Raw genomic sequence first — 10,165 nt, forward strand, 5'->3', positions numbered from 1 at the left:
CATCTTCGTATTATTTTGCAAGGCTCTACTAGACTCTTTTTGGTACAATGATATCAACGAACTTAATGCTCTAATACCAACTTTTTCACGGCCCCGACCCGTCATGATTGACACCCACACTAACCCTCTAGTGGGAGAACCACTATCTCAGCCCAAACTAATAGTACTCATAAGAGATAGACACTTTTAAAGATGCGGAAGAAGGTTTAATAAAGAATTAAGGCTGATTTCCTACAAAATCAGAGCAATCTAGTCAAAAAACCCAACCGTGTGAAATTTAACACCTAGGAACTAAAATTTCATGTACCAAAACTCTAACAAACACAAAAAGTCTAGGTAAGGTAATGCAAACCCATAAAGTTATAAAATAAGCAAGTCTGAAGTCTAAGTCTGGAAAGAAAGACTAAGATAAGGAGAGTCCATGGTAGCCTGAAAGAATTGGCTCACCATTGAACTCTGGCAGCTAATGGTCTTCTATTCGAGTTCTCTCAGCAGTCACTTTATTATGTCCTTTACTCGACAAAGACAGAGCAAGTATATTATCAGTACACAAAGACAGTAGTATACTTTGTAGGATCACGCGGCTAGCCAACAAGTGAGACATGAAACAAGTAATTACAACACAACAAACACATATCGATGGAATAAACTTATCCATTTTCATCTCATTACTAGTGCTTAACATGATCACAATTCAACAGTCCTAATTTATCATGCAATTTCACATAAGGGTCCTCTCATGGGAACTACAAATACCTATTTATGTGTCGGAATGTGACACCTGTTTTAAGGTTGTGTTAGAACATGACACCCAATTCAATTATGTGTCAGAACGTGACACCCAATCTAATTATGTGTCAAAACATGACACCCGATCCAAGTATACAAAATCAACCACAATCACAGTGAATAGTCCAACTATCATATCTACCAAGAACAGGTTCATTGCAAGTCATGGCGAGTAAGTAGTCATTTAGCATAGTTTATTTTATTCTTCCTTATTCATATACACATATGCATTTAATGGAGTAATTTAGCAAGTACATGTATCACATACGAAAAGACAAACCATCACTTACCTCGAAACTAAGCTTTTACAACTCTAAAGTGTAAGAGTTTTCTTGTCCGAATTTGTGCAACTTTTTCTTTATCTAAAAACAGTAACATACATACAAGGATCAATATAATGAACTAATTCACATTAATTATAACATAATTCTCCTCTCAGGGCAAATCCATGATCCTAACCTTCATCTTGGGCTATTTTCCACTATTAATTTCAAGACAAAACCCTCCTCTAATGATCACCAACTATAATTTTTAGGTTCTAAAAATCAAAATACGAATTAAGGGAGTGATTTACTTACCTTTTGCAAAAAATATGGAGGAAATCCACAAGAATTCACCCTAGATCGCTTTTGGTCTCTTAAGAATGACATGGGATGACTAAAAATAGATTTGGGACTTTTTACCCATTTTTATTCGCGATTGTCCCATCACAGCGGGACCATCCAGCTCTAGCGACCTCGCCATGGTGGGATTATTCCCGCTCTGGTGGGATATACAGAGATAGAGAACTCGTAAATATTCTCCAAGTTTTCCATATCACAACATCCCCTCATTTCATGACGTTTTGAAATATACCCTTCACGTCAAGTTTAATTCAAGGAGTTTTACTCTCCTGAATACGATCTGTAAATTCATACAAGATCCACATCATATTTTTTATAAGCTAACTCAATCAAGATGTAGGTTCAATCTCCATCCATTTTTGGATCACCCTAGACTTCATCTGACTCAAATTTCGTCCAAGTCTGGCCTAGGCTCAAAATTTCTCACTACCTGAAGTTTTCAAGCCTGAATTCCTTGCCCCTTGGCTTATTTGAAATGACAGAGATGGGTCATTATAATACCAATTTACCCATCACTCACCCCTGAGTGATCAACTAGGAAAATAGGGCTTAGATAGAGATAGAGTAGTACTTGATTCGACAAATAACTAGGGATACTTATCTCGCATGTCCTTCTTTGTTTCCCAGGTCGCTTCATCTATTGGATGATGCTTTTATTAAAATTTCACAAATTTAATTTCTTTGGTCCTGAGCTTATGTACATCATGATCTAGGATTGCCACTAGCTCTTCCTCATATTAAAGATCCTTGTCTAACAAAACTGAGCCCCATTTAATGATGTAATCTCCATCTCTATGATACTTCTTCAACATGGACACATAGAATACTGGATGTACCCAAGATAAGCTAGGTGGTATGGCCAACCTGTAAGCCATTGGCCTTACACGGTCAAGAATCTTAATGGATCCAATATAGCGAGGACTGAGCTTGCCCTTCTTACCAAATCTCATTACCCTCTTAATATGTGACACCTTTAGAAACACTTTATCACCAGCCTGGAATGTCATGTCCCTTACCTTACGGTCAACATACTCTCTTTGATGACTTTGAGCTGCTAGAAGCTTAGCATGGATGCTTCTTACCTTATTCTGAGAATCCCTTACCAAGTTAACCCCCAAGGGATCCACCTCTCCAGCCTCAAACCACCCTATGGGAGACCTATATCCCCTCCCATAAAAGGCTTCTAATGGTGCCATCTCAATAATGGAGTGATAACTATTATTGTAGGAGAAATCAGACAAGGGAAAGAACTTATCCCAATATCCCCCAAAGTGGATCACACAAGCTCTCAACATATCTTCCAGCACCTGGATGGTCCTCTCTGACTGTCCATCTGTTTGTGGATAAAAGGATGTACTGAAAATGAGTAGAGTGACCAACTTTTCATGCAATTTTCCCCAAAATTTAGAGGTAAAATGTGTACCACTGTCTAAAATGATAGAAAGGGGCACCCCATACAGCCTTACAATCTCTTTCACATAAATTTTTGCCAATTGATGTGCATTGTAGTCCACCCTAACCAAAATGAAGTGGGCTGACTTTGTAAATTTATACAACACCACCCATATGGAATCATACTTCTCCAAGGTCTTGGGAATTCCCAATATAAAGTCCATGGCTATCCTTTCCCACTTTAGGGGCATCCTTTGAAGCAAACCTACAGGTCTTTGTGCTCATATTTCACCTGCTGACAATTCTGACACTTAGCCACATACTCGACTATGTCTTTCTTCATATCCGGCCACCAATATAGATGCTTTAAGTCTTAATACATCTTAGTCACTCTAGGATGAATAGAGTACCGCGAACCATGGGATTTAGACAACACTTTTTGAATTATACCATCTACCCAGGGAACACAAATCCTTCCCCTAAAGTTGAGCATCCCACCTGCATCAAGGAATGCATCTTGAGCCTTGCCCAGCAAAACCTTTTTCTCTAATCTTAGTCAAGTTCACATCCTCAAACTGTTTGTCCTTAATCTCTTTGATAAAAGTGGGCCTTAGATCAACATTGACCATCATCCACACTTTTCTAGGATGCCTAGCCTTATTAATTTGGCCTCCAAGTCCTAAATTTATCTAGCCAGAGGCCGCTTTAGGCTCCCAAACAGGCTAGACTGCCCATGCTAACTGATTTCTGGCTTAAAGTGTCTGCCACCCAATTAGCCTTATTTGGGTTATACTGGATGGTGACATCATAATCCTTGAGCAACTCCATCCATTTTCACTTTCTCAGGTTCAACTCTTTCTGAGTGAACACGTATTGTAAACTGCAGTGGTCAGTAAACACCTCGCACTTAACACCATAGAGATAATGCCTCCAGAATTTTAGAGCAAACACTACCGCTTCTAACTCCAAGTCATGAATCGAGTATTTTCTCTCATGAACCTTCAACTGCCATAAGCCGTAGGCTATAAAAATCTTATCCTGCATCAACACAACACCCAAACCTGGATATGAAGCATCACAATAAATAATGAAATATTTACCTTCAACAAGTAGGGTCAAGATATGTGCCGTAGTTAGAAGAGTCTTGAGCTTTTGGAAGCTCTCTTCATATTTTTTGGTCTACTTTAATGGTACCTTCTTCTGAGTCAACCTTGTTAAATGGGTAGTGATAGAAGCAAAATTCCTCATGAATCGGCGATAATCATGGGCAAGTCGCACCAAACTCCTAACTTCAGTCATAGAGCTAGGCCAACTCCAATTCTTAACTACTTTAATCTTTTGTGGATCTACCATTACCCCTTCTTTCGAAACAATATGCCCCAAAAAGGCAACTGAAGACAACCATAATTCACACTTTGAGAATTTTGCATACAATTTCTGCTTGCCCAGAATACCCAGAATAATGTAAAGATGGTCTACATTTTCTTACTCACTCTTCGAATATATCAGAATATTATCTATAAAATGATCACAAACGAATCTAGAAATGACTTAAATACCCCATTCATCAAACTCATGAAGGTTGCAGGTGTATTGGTTAGCCCAAAGAATATTACCAAAAACTCATGATGCCCATATCTCGTTCTAAAAGTTGTCTTGGGCACATCCTCAAGCCTAATCTTCAAATGATGGTACCCCAATCTGAGATCAATTTTTGAAAAGAGTGATGCACCTTACAACTAATCAAAAAGGTCATGAATGCATGGCAATGGATGTTTATTTCTAATAGTGACCCTGTTCAGTTGTCGATAATCTATGCACATTCTCATACTACCATCATTTTTCTTAACAAACAAGACCGGACCACCCCACGGAGAAGCATTAGGATGGATAAATCCCTTCTCAAAAATTTCTTGGATTTGAGACTTAAGCTCTCTAAACTGTGTGGGAGCCATGCGATAATGAGGAATAGAGATTTGGCGAGTGCCCCACTCCAAGTCAATACAAAAATATATGTATCTATCAGGAGGCATACTAGAAAAGTGTATAGGAAACACTTTTGAGAATTCACACACTATCGAAATAGAATTAATGGAGGGACAATCCAAACAACCCTTCCCTACCATTTTTCTAGCCTGGAGAAAGGATATGACCTTAGCTGACTTAGGCTTGTACACCCCTTCCACTCTAATCTTTCCCTCCCTGGGATCTCTAGAGTAACAGTCTTAGCGTTACAATTAAGAATAACATAATAAGGGGACAACCAAATTATGCCTAAAATCATATCAAAATCAGTAATGTCTAAAATCACTAAGTCATCCCAAGTTTGGAACCCTATAAACATAACAGGACAAGCATGATAAACATGGGTGACTATAATAGACTCTCCAACAGGAGTAGAAACATAGATGGGTGCACTAAGTACATCACATATTGCATCAAAACCCATGACATACCTTACTGACACATATGAATAAGTAGAACTCGGATAAAATAAAACACTAGTAATCCGGTCACTAATAAGAATAGTAACTGTGATCACTTCATCAGATGCCTCAGCCTTAGTCTTTCCTAGAAAGGCATAAAATTGAGCCTTGTTATCCTGACAGGCCACCTCCCTGCCTGGCTGCACCTCTCCTCGATCTACACTACTATTATCTCAGCCTCCACGACCTCTCGGATTTCTTCCTTGCCAACCTTGTAGACGTCCTCTACCATTTCTAGCTCTGCCCATAGGTATCAATATTGTAGCCTGCTGGGGTACTGAATTTGTCCTACAAGGGTGGGGACACTCCCTCCTTATGTGCCTCGGCTCTCCACAGTTGAACCACACTCAAAGACGGCCTGCTACCTAGCATAAAAGAAGGTCGTTGGTCTTCCTGGGCCAGATGCTGTTGTGGAGTACCTGAAAAACTACTGATGAAAGTGGGCATTCTGACTAAATTAGCCAATTTTTAATCGTCGGCTTGCCTGAACCTCTTGAATAGGATCCATGGAAATTACTTGTGTTTTTAGACTTCTTAGCCAAAACTTTGGCCTACCCATCCCTTCACACACCCTTTACTTTCTTCACGATGTCTGTAATTTCATTAAAATTCTTTCCTAATAAAGCGATATGAACAGAAAAACTAGTAACTCGGGGTTCAACCCCTTCAAAACTAACCGAATTCTCTCCTCCTCTATGGTTACTAATTAAGCAGCATACCTAGACAATGCACGGAATTTAGCCTCAGGTAGCCACTGACATGTTTCCCTGCTCTAATGCCATGAACTCATTCTTCTTGTGATCTTTTAAGGTACGTTACACATAATTTTCAAGAAAATAAGTCACGAAATTAGACCTAGATAAGTGGGGGCAACACTGGCGAGTAATACTCCACATAAGCACTCCACCACTGCTTGGCCTCACCATACAGTTGGAAGGTCACAAACTCTACTTTGTGCCAGTGTACTATCCCCAGCTTGTGCAACATCTCATAACAATCAAGGGTGAACTCATAGGCATCTTTAATCTCCAATCCATGGAAGACTAAAGGCTTAAACTTTAGAAACTTGGTGAGTTTTTCGTGTTTAGTACCCTCATCACTGGGCCTATGAGTGGTTTGAAGAAGGCATCAGTGCCTACCACCTCATCTACTTGAGGAGCTGTAACAGCAAATGGGCCAGCAACCAGACCTAGTGCTGCGGTCATGGTAGGAATGGCTCCAGTGCCAGCCAACCCACTCAGGAAAGCCATGATATGTTACGCTAGTATGGGGTCTAGAGGGGGAAGACCTGTAGCCCCAACCTGGGTATCCTCCACCTTTTCAACAATCTCTTCCTCCTCAACCTCTTTATTTTCCTTTAGCTCATCTTGGGGCGCAGAAGGGGCCACCTTTCTTGATATCTCTTTAACTGGAACCTCACCCCGGGCAGGTGCTGCTCTTCCCCAGCCTCTATCTTGTCCCTTTCTCCTACCCTTTTCCTGACCACGTCCTTTCCCAATTGGCTCCTTCTTTGACTCAATGGGAGCCATGGGTCAGACATCTTAGTAGCGTGTGTTTACCATCTGCAGACAAGAGAGTGAAAGAGGTTATATACCAATAGGAATCAAGTAGAAGCATGAGGGTAAAAAAATAGAGAAACTTTTCCTATATTCCTATAGCCGATCGAAGAAAAGTACAGAAGTCTTCGTACTATTATGCAAGGCTCTACTAGACTCTTTTTGGTACAATGAGATCAACGAACATACAACTCTAATACCAACTATGTCAAGACCCTAACCTGCCGTAATTAGCACCCATACTAACCCTACGATAGGAGAACCACTATCTCAGCCCAAACTAATAGTACTCATAAGAGATAAACAATTTTAAAATTGTGGAAGCAGGTTTAATAAAGAATGAAGGTTGAGTTCCCGTAAACTCAGACAATCTAGTTAAACAACGCAATCATGTAAAATTTAACACCTAGGAAATGAAAGTTGATATGCGAAAACTCTAACAAAAACAACAAGTCTAGAAAAGGGGATGCAACCCCATAAAGTTATAAAATAAGCAAGTCTAAAGTCTAAGTCCTGAAAGAAGGACTAAGATAAGGAGAGCCCATAGTATCCTAAAAGAACTGGCTCACCTTTGAACTCTGGCAGCTATTGGTCTTCTATCAAAGGTCTCTCAGCAACCGCCTGATTATGCCCTGTACTCGACAAAGATAGAGCAAGTGTAGTATCAGTACACAAAGACAATAATGTACTAGTAGGATCACACGGTTAGACAACAAATGATACATTAAACAAGTAATTAAAGCACGATAAACACATATATATAAATAGAGATATCCATTTTCATATTATCACAAGTGCTTAACATGATCACCATTCAACATTCCCAATTTATCATGTAATTTCACATAAAAGTCCTCTCATTGGATCTACAGACACCTATTTATGTGTCGGAATGTGTTACTCGGTCCAAGGTTGTGTCAAAATATGATACCCGATCCAATTATGTGTTGGAATGTGATACCTAATCCAATATGTGTCAGAACGTGACACCCGATCCAAGCATACAAAATCAACCACAATCATAATGAGTAGTCCAACTATCATTTCTTCCAAGAATAGGTTCATTGCAAGTCATGGCCAGTAAGTAGTCATTTCACATAGTTCATTTCATTCTTCCCTATTCATATACACATATTCATACAATAAAGTAATTTAGTAAGTACTTGTATCATATTTGGGAAGAAAAACAATCACCTAACTAGAAATCAAGTTTTGACAACTCTAAAGTGCAAGAGCTTTCCCTTTTTGGGATCGTTCAACTTGTTCTTGGTCTAAAAACAATAACACACAAACAAAGGATCAATATAATAACCTAATTCACATAAATTATAATATAATTCTTCTCTTAGGCCAAACCCATGATCCTAACCCCCATCTAGGACTATTTTCCACCATTAGTTTCAGTCCACAACCCTCCCCCAATAATCACCAATCATAATTTCTAAGTTTTAGGAATTGAAATACGAATTAAGGGAGTGATTTGCTTACCTTTTGCACAAAATATGGTGAACATCTGCAAGAATTCTCCCTTGGTCACTTCTGGTCTCTTAAGCACGAAGTGGGATGACTAAAAATAGTTTTGGGACTTTTCGCCCATCTTTATTCGCAACTATCCCATCATAGCGGGACCATTCAGCTTTGGCGGCTCTGCCTTGATAGGATTATTCCCACTCTGGCAGGATATGCAGAGATAGAGAACTCGTAAAGAGTCTCCAAATCTCCCATATCACAACATCCCCTCATCCCATGATGTGCTGACATATACCATTCATGCCAAGTTCAATTCTGGAAGTTTTACTTATTCAGCTACGATTCTGTAAAGCCGTACAGGCTCTGTATCATCTTGGATATCAACTAACTCAATCAATCTATAGTTTCAATCCCCCATTCATTTCTGGATCACCTTAAACCTCACCTGACTCACATTTCCTCTAAGTCTCGCCTAGGCTCAATATTTCCCAAGTTACTATCCGAAATTTTCTGGCATAAATTCCTTCCCCATTGGCTTATTCGTAACGATGGGGATGGATCGTTACACTCTTTGGACTTGATTAATTTATGTAAGAATATTAAGATATTTTCCTATTATAGTTAAGATTTAGATTTATTTTTGTTAATGCAAATAAGGATTTTGATTTTTTTTATTATACCAAATATTTCAAAGATTTTGGTGAATAATTTTATCTTTCTTCTGATTATATTCATATTTTCTAACTTCAACTTAATAAATTTCATGAGTATATTAAAATATTTACATATTTAACTTAAAAATTTATATTTTAATAATGTGGTTGACTTGTAAAACATATTTAAAGCATATAATTAACTTTCTAATTTTCTCTTTGATGAAAATATTATTCTTTTATTTATAATATTTGACTAAAAATTTAATTTTTGATGTATATAAATAGGTTCGATAATGTCTTTTTCATAAGTATCATTTTTTTAAAAAATATTTTGTCAACTTTCTTTAATCAATCTCCTTATAATTTATCCATGAAAAAAAGAAGACTAAAGGGCGTCAAAAAATACCAAAGAAAATAATATAAAATAAGAATGCCTTGCGTGTTACATTTTCAGAGCGTCGTGAGAATTTGTACAAAAAAGCTAGCGAATTCGTTACAGAATGCAATGTTGACATTGGAATAATGATGATTTTCCCTACTAGTAAGTCGCACTCATTTTTTCACCCTTTAGTTGATGTAATTGTTTCTTGTTTTTAGAATACTGATGTGCAGCTAAGCCAAAGTATTCATCTAGATAAAATACTGCTCAAAATAAAGTGAATAACCTAAAAAAAAGGCTTGAAGAACTTGATATCGTAAAAGACATTGTGATTGCTTGAACAAAATCTTATAACCAAATGGCAGACACAAGTCAGAAAGGCTAGTGGGAGTCAATTGAGTATCTCAATGCAGATGAAGTGATCATATTTTGAGCTTGGTTAAATGACACTAGTTTCTATATGCGCCACCATTTGAACCACATAGAAAATGGAGCTTCATCCTTACTAGGATGTGAATCTTTTGGAGTTTGAAGTTTGAAAAATTCAAATTCTAAATGAATCATGTTAGGTTATCACTTAAAGATATATTGGTGACAATAGAGTAACTTCAAATTTATATTATTAAGGTGTTGATTTTAGTTTTCTTTAAAAGTAATTTATTTCAATGATGCTACAAAATATATTGATATGATATTCATTATTAATATTTGATATAGTTGGTCTGAATTATTGTTCATGAGAACAAAGCTTCATGTGTTGGTTTGAAATATAATATATTGCATACAACAACACTTGTATGCATTACATCAATAA

General features: G+C 37.7%; 1 pseudogene; it reads left to right on the plus strand.

Annotated features, from left to right (window-relative positions):
* Nucleotides 1–9,350: 9,350 nt before the first annotated feature.
* On the plus strand, nucleotides 9,351–9,883 carry LOC129887551 (agamous-like MADS-box protein AGL29; annotated as a pseudogene).
* The last annotated feature ends 282 nt before the right edge of the window (nucleotides 9,884–10,165 follow it).

Source organism: Solanum dulcamara, chromosome 1 (assembly GCF_947179165.1).
Source record: "Solanum dulcamara chromosome 1, daSolDulc1.2, whole genome shotgun sequence".
NCBI classification, from domain to species: Eukaryota; Viridiplantae; Streptophyta; class Magnoliopsida; order Solanales; family Solanaceae; genus Solanum; species Solanum dulcamara.